We start from the raw sequence: 11,045 nt of genomic DNA, 5'->3' as shown, positions 1-11,045 counted from the left end.
TTTTGAGCTTGAGCTTGAGGTAACTGGTTAGTTTGAGGGAAGTATTGTGGTGGAAAATTTGGATAAGGTGGCGGATATTGTTGATATTGAGAATATCTTCCATAAGGATTTTGCCATCCTTGATTCCAAGATTGTGGTGTTTGAGCCTAAGGTTGTCATGGCATGGTGGATTCCAATTATTTTGTGAAGTTTTTGCAAATTGTTGAGGATTAAAACCTTGAGTTTGATTTGTGTGAGTATTTTTCCATGGTCTTTTGGCAATAAAATAAAGGGGGTCTACCTGATTTGGCATTCCTTCTTCACTAAACACAGAATAAGACCTGGTATAGAGGGACATGCTTTTGTATTGTGATTTTATTCACACATAACACATGTTTCTATGCTTTTTAAATCTAAAGGACATTTTCTTAGAGCATATTTCTTTCTACACCTAGGACAAAAGATGGATAATGCAACATTTTTGGCTTTTTGCTTATTTTGTATTTTAAGGGTGTCAATTTTCTCACTGAGACTCCCTAAAATATATGTTTTAAAGTTGTCAAGCAAACTACCTATTTTTGCCTTACTTATTGTCCCGGCTGCAGATTTATTTACTCTTGATAAAAGAGGATCCCTTGAACTTTTTCCTGTTCTTGCTTTACCTCTTGAAATATGTACACATAGATCACAGATATTTGCAAAGGGTAATTGATAAATATCTCCTTTTCCCATTAGATTTAGAAGATCAATCCACTCATATTTAATGGATTTAAGTAAGAGAGATTTCAAAGTTTCCTCATCTAGATTGTTCATTTTTTCCCTTTTGATGTTATAAACAAATCTCTTGACAAAGTCTTCAAGATTCTCATCTTCCTTTTGTACCATTTTGAGAAATAAATCTTTGATGCTATGAGGCATACAATAATCCTTATATTTCTCTAATAATTCATCTTTTATTTCTACCCATTTCCTTATATAATTTGTTTCTAAACTCATAAACCATTTTAATGTCGCATCCTTTATGGTGGCAGCGAACAATTTTAGTTTTTGAGCATCATGCAGATAGTCATATGATCTGCACAATACTTTAAATTCAAAGAGAAATGTCTATGGGTCTTCACTTCTTATTCCATGAAAATTGGGGAGAACAGAGAGCGATATGTTCTTCATTGTTAATGTTGTATCATCATCAAGGATAGGGAATCCAAAAGGTTCTAGATCTCCTCTTCCTCTACCTCTACCACCTCCTCTTCCACCTCCTCTGTTTCCTCCTCCTCCTCCTCCAATCATATGTTGTTCACCATTGACATTGTGTAGTTCTCATTCTCCTTCTTCAACCATGATGGATTCCTCGAAAGAGATATCTAGTTCTGTAACAGGATTATCTAGTTTTTCTTCTAGTTCTTTTGGTTCCTCTATCAATGGTGAAGTAAGTTTCTTTCTCTTCTTCTTCAGAAGGAACTTTTAACTCTTGAGCTAGATGTTGTTCTCCAGTTGAAGATAGAAAAATTATTCCAGTTGTTGGAGATGTAGGATCTTCTTCTATCACAACCTCTGTTGATGAAGTTGGTGAGCCTTTAGATTGGATTTTGGATTTTAAGACTTCAGGAAGTCTATATTGGCCTGCTATGGATGGAATTCGAGTTTGTGTGGGTGGTGTGGCACTACGAGGTTGTGGTGGAGTGAGTGATGATGTAGGAATTGAACTTCTTCCTCGACCTACAAACCTACCTCTAGAGTCTCTTTCCCTATGCATGTCATGTTTTTATTTGATTTTTTTTAAGGCTTCTATTTACACTTCCCTGGCAACGATGCCAAAATGTTTGATCAATTTAATGTTCTTAAATTGCAAGCATAAATTATTGACCAGAGTTGGTAAAATTATGAAGTGCAGGTGCACTATATATGCTAAAAGCCTACTCTTTCGTTTAGTAAGATGATGGTTATGTTTGTTTTGAGATTTTCGTTGTTATCTAGATTTTTAGTAGAGTTAAATTTCTACAAATTAATATATGGAAGTTAAGCTACTGTTAGAAAAAATGGGAGTTAAACTACTGTTAGATTACTTTATCAAATTATGTCTAATGGAGTATCATTCTATAATGACTTCATTTATTCATCCTAAAATTATGAATCTATATAAACAACTTGCTGTTATGAAACAGAGTATTGAAATTCAAAAGCTTGCCTACAAAATATATACAATTCTGATTTTAAGAAGCATGGAAGAAATTTCTAATTACAAATTGCAGAGTGATATAAATTCTAATTCTAGAAAGCATGAAAATACTAATTGTGATGAAGCGAAAAACATTGAAGGACTAACCTATTAAACGACTACAAGCATAACGAAATGCGAAATGGTAAACGAGATAACTGAGTTTATACGAAATAATGAAAACAGTGAAGTAATTAAACTAAAATGCAGTGATAACAGAAAGAAATTTGAATGAAATCAATTCTAAAGCACGAAATGAAAATAAACTAAAACCTTGACTGTCTACAGGGGCCCTCTGCATCCAATAGGTATGATTCACATTCACGTACGCATTGAATCAGAAAAGTAACTTTAAAATAACACAAGAACGAAGGTCCGGTTCACAATTTCTTCAACAATTAACTTAATACTTCCTCCCTTGATATCATTTACAGAGGATACATATTTATATAAAATGCATGCTCAATCTGTTGAGACTTTTATGCCTACAGGTATGATGTTCAATCCTAATTCAAATATGAAACTTAAACAGGAAAAGCTTTATTTCGTCGATTTTTTATTTGGAAATAAAATCGAGAAAACGTGTTGTGTCTAGACTCTTGCTACTACATGTTGACCTATATCTTTGACCGCACAACTGTATGATCCCTTTGGTGAACTAGCTCAAGCGAATAGGAGGAGATCCACGAGGGGATCAATCCTCAACTATCCATATGCTTAATGCTTCATTAGTGCACCAAAACCCCACGAACCATGGAGCTAGCGGCAGATTTATAAAATGGTTACAAAATCATGTTAATTCTGTAGCTAATGCACTCTTTAATATAACAATAAGGAAAATTAATGCATATGAAAAATAAGACATGTAAGAGTTGTTACCCTATCAAAATCTATGATTTACTGCCTTTATTAAGTTGATAGTGATGACGAAAAAGAGGAAAATGGTGGAAAAAGGGTGTCAAAACAAAACAATTATGGAACTCTACCCACCCCTTCTTCACCCCATTAGGGTTCTTGGATATATTGGAAGGGAACATGCATCAATTTAGGGGCTCTATGTTTTCAGTGTGATTATTTTAGTTTCTACACCCTTCGGGATTCTTTTCTATAGTGCTTACTGACAAGCTCATATAATGAATGGAATAGAGCACTCCATTTATCAACGACATCTACATCATTTATCAATCCAGTTGTGTATAAATTTCACCAAGGTTGTGCACCATATATGTTGGGTTATTTCTTGGTGGGAGGAACGTACAATCTCTTGTCCCTAATTTACTAGTATATTAAATTAATTAATTATTCTACAAAGAAATTCATACATGACTTATTCTTGAAACCTAATTAAACTTTGCTTACATAAATAATTATAGAAAGGCAACAAATGGGAAGGTGCATGGTCATTGTCCCACCGAGTTATGATGATAGGGGACTTGCCATCATCCCTCCCTCATTAAATGTGAAAAACGATATCTGGGTATGATGCTCCATGAGAATTCATTACATTCAGTTATGGCACCATTTTGCTTGCTTGTTCTGTGCAATGGAGTGGAGAATTTTGAAAGGACCATGTGTTGGGTTGTGATGCATGCTAATCCATTGCAGTCATTTTTCTTAATGAAGATATGTTAGATCTTCCTAGAGGTTTAATTCAAGAGGGAACCCTTTATTTTACCTCCTTTGGACATTGGTTTAGTTGTTTCCCCATGCTCTACACATTCTCCAATGGGAAAGTCTAAACGAGTTGTTATTTTTATTCCAAGGGGGTGAGGAAAACTCTAGGATGCTTTGAAGGGTGGGTTCATGAACGTATTATTCTATAGGGGTGTAAATCTTGGAACTACCTTGCTCCCATGTTGTGTCAATGAGCTCGTTGTCAATGTGGGCCAGCCTCTTACATGAAACGAGGAAATTCTAAAGCCTAGTTTCAATTTGAGTTGCCAACTCGGATGTATAGCACCCATAGTCCACTGGGTATTCAATGTGAACTTCATGAGATGGAGCAAGAGGTGATGGGGAAACTTGGTAACTTGTCAAATTCAGAAATTATGGCAACAATTGCCTCCTAGATACTAGATATAGGTAAAACGAGGGGACGAAAGAGTCAATATATGCACACTATTGATTTATACTATAAGGTGAAATCCCTATTGGCTATGTTGTTGTTGGAGCATCACGATGCTATGGACAAGATTTTGTTGTAGCTGGATGAGCTACAACTCCAACTGAAGTAATTGGAGAGGTGTATGGAAAGAATTGAAGCTTATTTATTCCCTTCCCAATGCCTAGGAGGCTTGAACCACAAGAGAAATTAGCCCATAGAGGTGGAGCCATCTTACTAAACATAATTTTCATGTTGTTCTCTTGGTATAGTTGTCTTTTATGTGTCTACTAGTTGTAAGCCTAGGCATATAAGTTAGTTAGAACTTGTTCGTTTTGGCAACAGATCTATTGTAAACTTGTCTAGATATATGAGGCCCAAATTTTGAAAAACAAGAACTCCATGCATGGCAGACCAAGGTGTGCATAGACTATCTAGATATGTAACTCTTTTGTAGCGGCAATAGAATTTAAGTTACAAAAAAACACTGTTATTCCAACTAGAGAAATTAACTTTTAGAAACTATATGAAAACATGAAATGTGTCCTAAATTATTATTGTAAGAAAGTGATTAGCCTTGTGAAAAAATATTGTTAAGCAGCCCAGATAATGGAAGACACTATAATTAAATCAATACACTTGCTTACGAAAATATGGGATTACTCTACTCATTTATTTTAAATTAAATGTAATCCTGATTTAATTTATTTAAATATATGTGTTTGAGTAGAGAGACTCATTTTACACTCCATTATGATGTGTAATTTTGTTTTTCCATTATCAAAGTGAAATTTTGCTATATAAGCTTAAATAAAAATTAAAAAAATAAAATTAATGTCTATTCATAGAAAAAATTGTGTGTGAAAAAATGAGATGCCTCTCGGGTTATGTTAAATTCATATTTAAAATAGATTTATATTGGTTTTAAGTAAAATTTACCTATGAGATATCTTAAATATACTTTGTTAAGGACTAAAGTTTGACCAAGTACATCCTTGACCATTTGGCAACACAAACTCTGAGCAGTAGTACATGGCTAACCATTCCACGAGAGTTTAAAGCATTTAATGAATTTTGGTAAATAGGTATGGGCAAACATTCACTCCCCACTTTTACCCATAGTCCACAACACCCTTGCAAGTTTAGAAAAGCATTTATTATGTAAAATTGCCCATATTGTGTATTAATGTTTTGCTCTCTCATGAATTAATGAGTCAAAATGTATGTTTTGGATAAATATGGATGTAAAAGTCATTTGCAAGGTTGAGAGAGGGGGTGAAAGTTTTCGAGGAGAAAATCATGGAAAAAATATTGGTGGGCACGTGAAAACATCAATTACTGTGTTTTACTGTGTGTTACTCCACAACCCCTGGTTGAGGGTAGCAATAAGATCTTTCTTGTTTTTGTTGGAGTAGCACCGTCCAATTTATCATGCAAACCTATGTTTTGAAATATAATCTAAAATATGGTAATATAATCTAAAATGTGATTTGTTTAGCTATGGTTTTAAACTTTTACAAGTAGATTTACGGTAACCATTTTGCTTTTTCTCGTTTTAATTGGAGTAGCACTCTCCAATAATCAATTTATCATGCAAACCTATATTTTGTAATATAATCTAAAGTATGGTAATATAACCTAAAGTGTGATTTGTTGCACTATGGTTTTAAACTTTTACAAGTAGATTTAAGGTAACCATTTGCTTTTACTCTGTTTTTTTCCTGCCATAAATTCTGTGTTTTAATTAAGCCTATCTGTAATTCCGATTTCTGAACCAGACTTCTCTCCTCTGCCCACGTAAAATTTCCAAATAAACCTAACAAAGGAATGCGGCACCATGTCTTCTAGGCGCTGTTAGTTGTGTGGCCTAACCCTGTCCCTGTATGGGAAATGTTGTGATGCTCTTTGGAGTTTGTCTCTCATATGGACCAATGAGAAAGAGTGCGAGTATGAACCACATAAAAAGACCACATACAAGAACTAGAGAGAAGCATGTCATAGACTATTTTTAGCTTCAACGATGTTAAAATTTCTTCTTCTGCTATTTATGGTTTTATTTTATCAGATTTCTATTTTATTAAACAACTTCACACTAATTTATTAGAGGTTCATAAAGTTATATTTTAATTTTTTTTAAATATAGTGATATAAATGTGTATAATATACGATTGTGCATATACTATGTGTTTTAATTTTTTAATTAAATATATACAAAAATTTGTATAATATATTGGATTTTATAAAGTTATATTCTAATTTTTTAATTAAATATATTAATAGAAATTTATTACATACGATGAATTTGAATAACATATAATTGTGTAGGAGCTATGTGAACCCAAGCATATATCAAAATAACATAAATTTAAGGCCCATTGTTCATCATGTAAGAGGAGGTTTTGGCGTGGTCTCCAAGAATGAATAGAGGGTTGTTGATAGGATGGTCTCAATATTTCTACCTGGACCAAATAGATCAAAAGCACTCTGGTTTTAAATTACCAATATAAATTACTTTATTGGTAGGAGGATAATTATTATATATATATATATATATAATTGTATAACTATATGTGCATATGTTTATTTGTTTTTAGAGCTATATGTGTATATTTATTTATTTATTTATAACCGGGTTGATTTCATAGCTATACGTCCATATTTATTTATAAATAACTTATGGGCTTGATTTGAGCGGACAGTTACTTTCCCTTGTTGCATTGATCTTTCATCAAATGTTTTTATGGGTAAAATTGCTTCACCCTTAGGGAAATTATCATGCAATTTATTGTTATTTGTATTGTGTTTAAAATTTATTATAAAAGTATATGGGTGAAAAATTAATATAAATAAATTAAAGTTGGAGATAAGATTAATATTTACCAGATATTTAGTTAGAGATAAAATTAAAATTAATTGACAACAATTGAGAGTTTCAATTGAGTATAATCAGAAGATTTTAGGGGCAAAATGATGAAATTCACTAAATAAGCCTACATTCTATACATATGACTTTTCAAATTAGAATAATCACCTTCAATGTTATATAGAGACATAATATTAAAATCCTTAAAAAATAGCTTAAGCATAATTCATGATTCTTAAGTGCATTACACTTTGGAATTGATAGCCTTAACATTGGATAAATAGTTATTGGATAATAGGTCATTTTACTCTTCAATCAATTTGTTTAATCCATTTTTAGGAAAGTTAACGCATTCTTAGGATTGATTCCCTATCAACTATATTTGGATTGACTCAGACTCATATAGAGCTTGAGTGGACCTAGTGGTTAAGAGCATGTGTTTCATCCTAAGGGGCCATAGGTTCAAAAGGGGGTAGAGTATGTATGCCTTCACAGACTTAGTAGTTAAATCACTGCGCTGAGGTGGGTCCCTTGTCCCACAAACAAGGGGGTCTCATACACCAATGTGCAAAAGTGGGTCCTCTAGGCTCCTTGGTATTAGATATAAACATATAATTTTAAAAACATTAAAAAAACTTAAATTTAATCTATCAATTATTATTTGCTTGATTATATAAGCATATAATTTTAAAAACATTAAAATATTTTGCTTGGTTATAAAAACTAAAATACAACTTCTTCAATTTAAAAATCTTATAAAAAAATTTACATAAAAAATGATTGGTTAGTTGGAAAAAAAATTTAACTTAAATTTGACATGTATCCATTTAAATTGACTGTCATAATTCATAGTAAGTATATTTGAACTTAATACCAGGTTGTGAATAATTCATAGAAATTATATTTGAACTGAATACTAGGTGGTGAGTAGTCGCATGGTTTGCAAGAGGAACATGAGCCCCAGTCAATCTGTGAAATCCAAATCTTGATAGTTGAAGCACCAACCAATAACACTTCATCGGATGCTAAACGAGGAGAATCTTGACATTTCACAATTTATCTGACAAAGGAGGCCATCAGGGTTATGTCGATTGTTGACTCCCTGAATATTTGTCATTGTTACGCCAAAACCGCTCCCGAGAAGTGTGAAACCCGTTTCAATGGTTCTTGCACTCCTTTGGCACTGTATGGGAATGTTACCTTTTCAATGGGAGCTGCAATGAGAGCTTGGGAAAGTTTTGGGAGCTTTGAAGACTGTTTTTTTTGGAGTTTCGGCATTCCCTGGGGTTGGGGAATACAAAGCCTATAGAGAAATATGCTTAACTGCCCACTAAACATGAGCCTATGTTGAAGCCTTTGTGGGAAGAAAGACCAAAGACATCCTTAACACTAATATCCTTAATTGAGAAATTGGAGTAATATCTTGATGGGTTAAGGAAGCGTGTGACACCTTGACGTAAGGGCGATATCTGGATGTCAACCTGATGAATATTCCTTTTGTTGTTTATGTATATATATCGCAGAAGATTGTGTGTGCATATTGTATGTGGCAGTCAATGCTTAAATATTAGAGTTGCTTTGCTTTTTCTCTTAAGAATAACTAGATAAACATATGTAAAATTGTTCTTTGTATTTTTAAGCGAGATTGTTTCAAACGCTCGTCATGTGTCATAGAACTAATAAGGAACTTGACATTTTATATATATAAAAGGGAGAAACTCAGGGAGAGAGACACCTAGAGAATATCATTATATATAAGAGAGATTATATATTTAACTTGATTTTAATATTTGAATATTTTAATTAATATTAATTTTGATTATTATATAAACTATATAATTAAAAAATATTTTTTATTTTTATATTTTATATTATATAATATTACCTCTCCCAATTAGTAGTTTACTGTAAATTTTGGAAAACCTCTAGACGTTCCGAACACCCGTACCCAAGTTTTCCACATTCCCACATCCCTTAAACTCATGCAACATAGATGTTTGACCACGAATATGTCCATCTGATTGCCGAATATTTGGGGTATCGAATATTAGGTAATCAGATGGACATGGCGTGGTCAAATATGTAGGCAATCAGACGGACATGGCGTGGTCAAATAATTGACTGCGTCATGTCATGGCACGGTCAAATAATTGACTACGCCATGTCGGTCTGATTGCCTAATATTGGATTCCCCAAATATTCGGCAATCAAATAGACATAGACGCAGTCAAATAATTGACTACACAATATCCGTCTGATTACTAAATATTCAGAAAATCAACGATAGACCTAGCCAAATATTCAAGAAATAAACGATCAACCTAAACTATCAGACTCACATCGGCCAGCCAATCGCATTCCATCGCTTCGACCGGGAGTCGGCTCAAGGGTCGGATATAAAACTGACCACTAGTCACAAAACAAGTTTGGGGTGTTGATTCTTTCAAAATATCGCCAACAAACTTAGTTTTGAATAAGATCATCAAGCGGAGGAGTAATAAGACATGTGGCATTTTTATTAATAGCATGTGGGCTTAATGGTTAAAAGCATGTGTTTTCTCTTAAGAAGTTGTAGGTTCAAAACTAGAGGGGGTAGAGTATATATGCCTTCGGAGACTTAGCAGTGAAATCGTTGTGCAGAGGTGGGTCCCTTGTCCCACAATCAAGGGGGTCTCATACACCAATTTGGTGTTTGGCTTGGTCATGACCTTTGTTAGCTTCTTGTTGCAACAGGTGTTCATCTTTCATGATTGACAGTTTTACATGCCAAATATGTCATACTTTGCATCCTGCAATGCTCCATATTTCCAGAAAGAGGCCAAAGAAGGGACCATGAAAATGTGCCAGTCCAAATGCCACTGCTGTATTCCAATTTTGATGACTTAACCATTTTTGAAGAATGTTCTGTTAAGGGAAGTCCAAACAGCTTAATCTTGGCTTCCCTAGGTTTCAATTTCTTGTTTTAGAATATAGAGAATTGATATCTGTCCAAACAGCTTAATCTTGGCAGATTTGTAGATAGGTAGAGAATCAAAGGAGCCCAACTGCTTAATCTAGGCCCTTGGAAGAAATAAGGATAGATTTAGATAGGAGGGCAGTCAAAAGAAAAATTGTAAAGCAGGGTCTGCAAGTCTAAGTGCACCCAAACCAAAAAGAAGAAAAATGCTAGGTAAGTAGGCTGGGTAGGTAGTTTTTGAGGTTGTAGAATGTTGATATGTGATCAGTTTTGTGTTTTAAAGTGATATTGTACTTCAGATCACAGGTACAAGGCAGTTTTCATTTGGAGGACCTCAAACTAGACATCTCTAACCTCCCCTTCTTCCTCTTCCCCCAAATCACTCACTAATTTCCCTAAAGAGGTCAAGATCTGCTTCATTCCTCTTAGTTTCATCATTTTCCATATCATTTGCCTGGTGAAGATCTCCTTCACTCAAAGATTTCCATTCTTCCTCTATGAGTCACTTTTCCCCCTTTGATAGCCTAAGATCCACATACTTAGTGCTTTCTTGTCATTTCCATATTAACTACTGACTCTATTATGTAAATCCCTATCTGTGTTCCCCTTCCCCTACTAAAATTATGTTAATAGCTCCCCTATATACTTATCCCCTCCCCCTGGTTGAAACATAACCATAAGTTCATTGGGAATTGCTAAGTTTATCTGAAACTCAGCAAGAACCCTCATCTCCACCCTCAAACTATCTCTTCATGCATATTACTCCATCACACAGCATAAAATTCCTTTCATGTGTATAAAAACCATCTTATTTGACTTATTTTCACCCTCCCAAGGCATAAACCCCTTGTTTTGCCTTAAAACCCTTCTCAAACTGCATAAATCCATCTTTCTAGGCTTTCGGAAACCCCCCCCCTGATGCCTTCAA

The sequence above is a fragment of the Pinus tabuliformis genome, chromosome 9, assembly GCF_031772625.1.
Source record: "Pinus tabuliformis cultivar Carrire ecotype Pingquan chromosome 9, CPIR1, whole genome shotgun sequence".
NCBI lineage: Eukaryota > Viridiplantae > Streptophyta > Pinopsida > Pinales > Pinaceae > Pinus > Pinus tabuliformis.
This window is presented reverse-complemented; position numbering follows the sequence as displayed.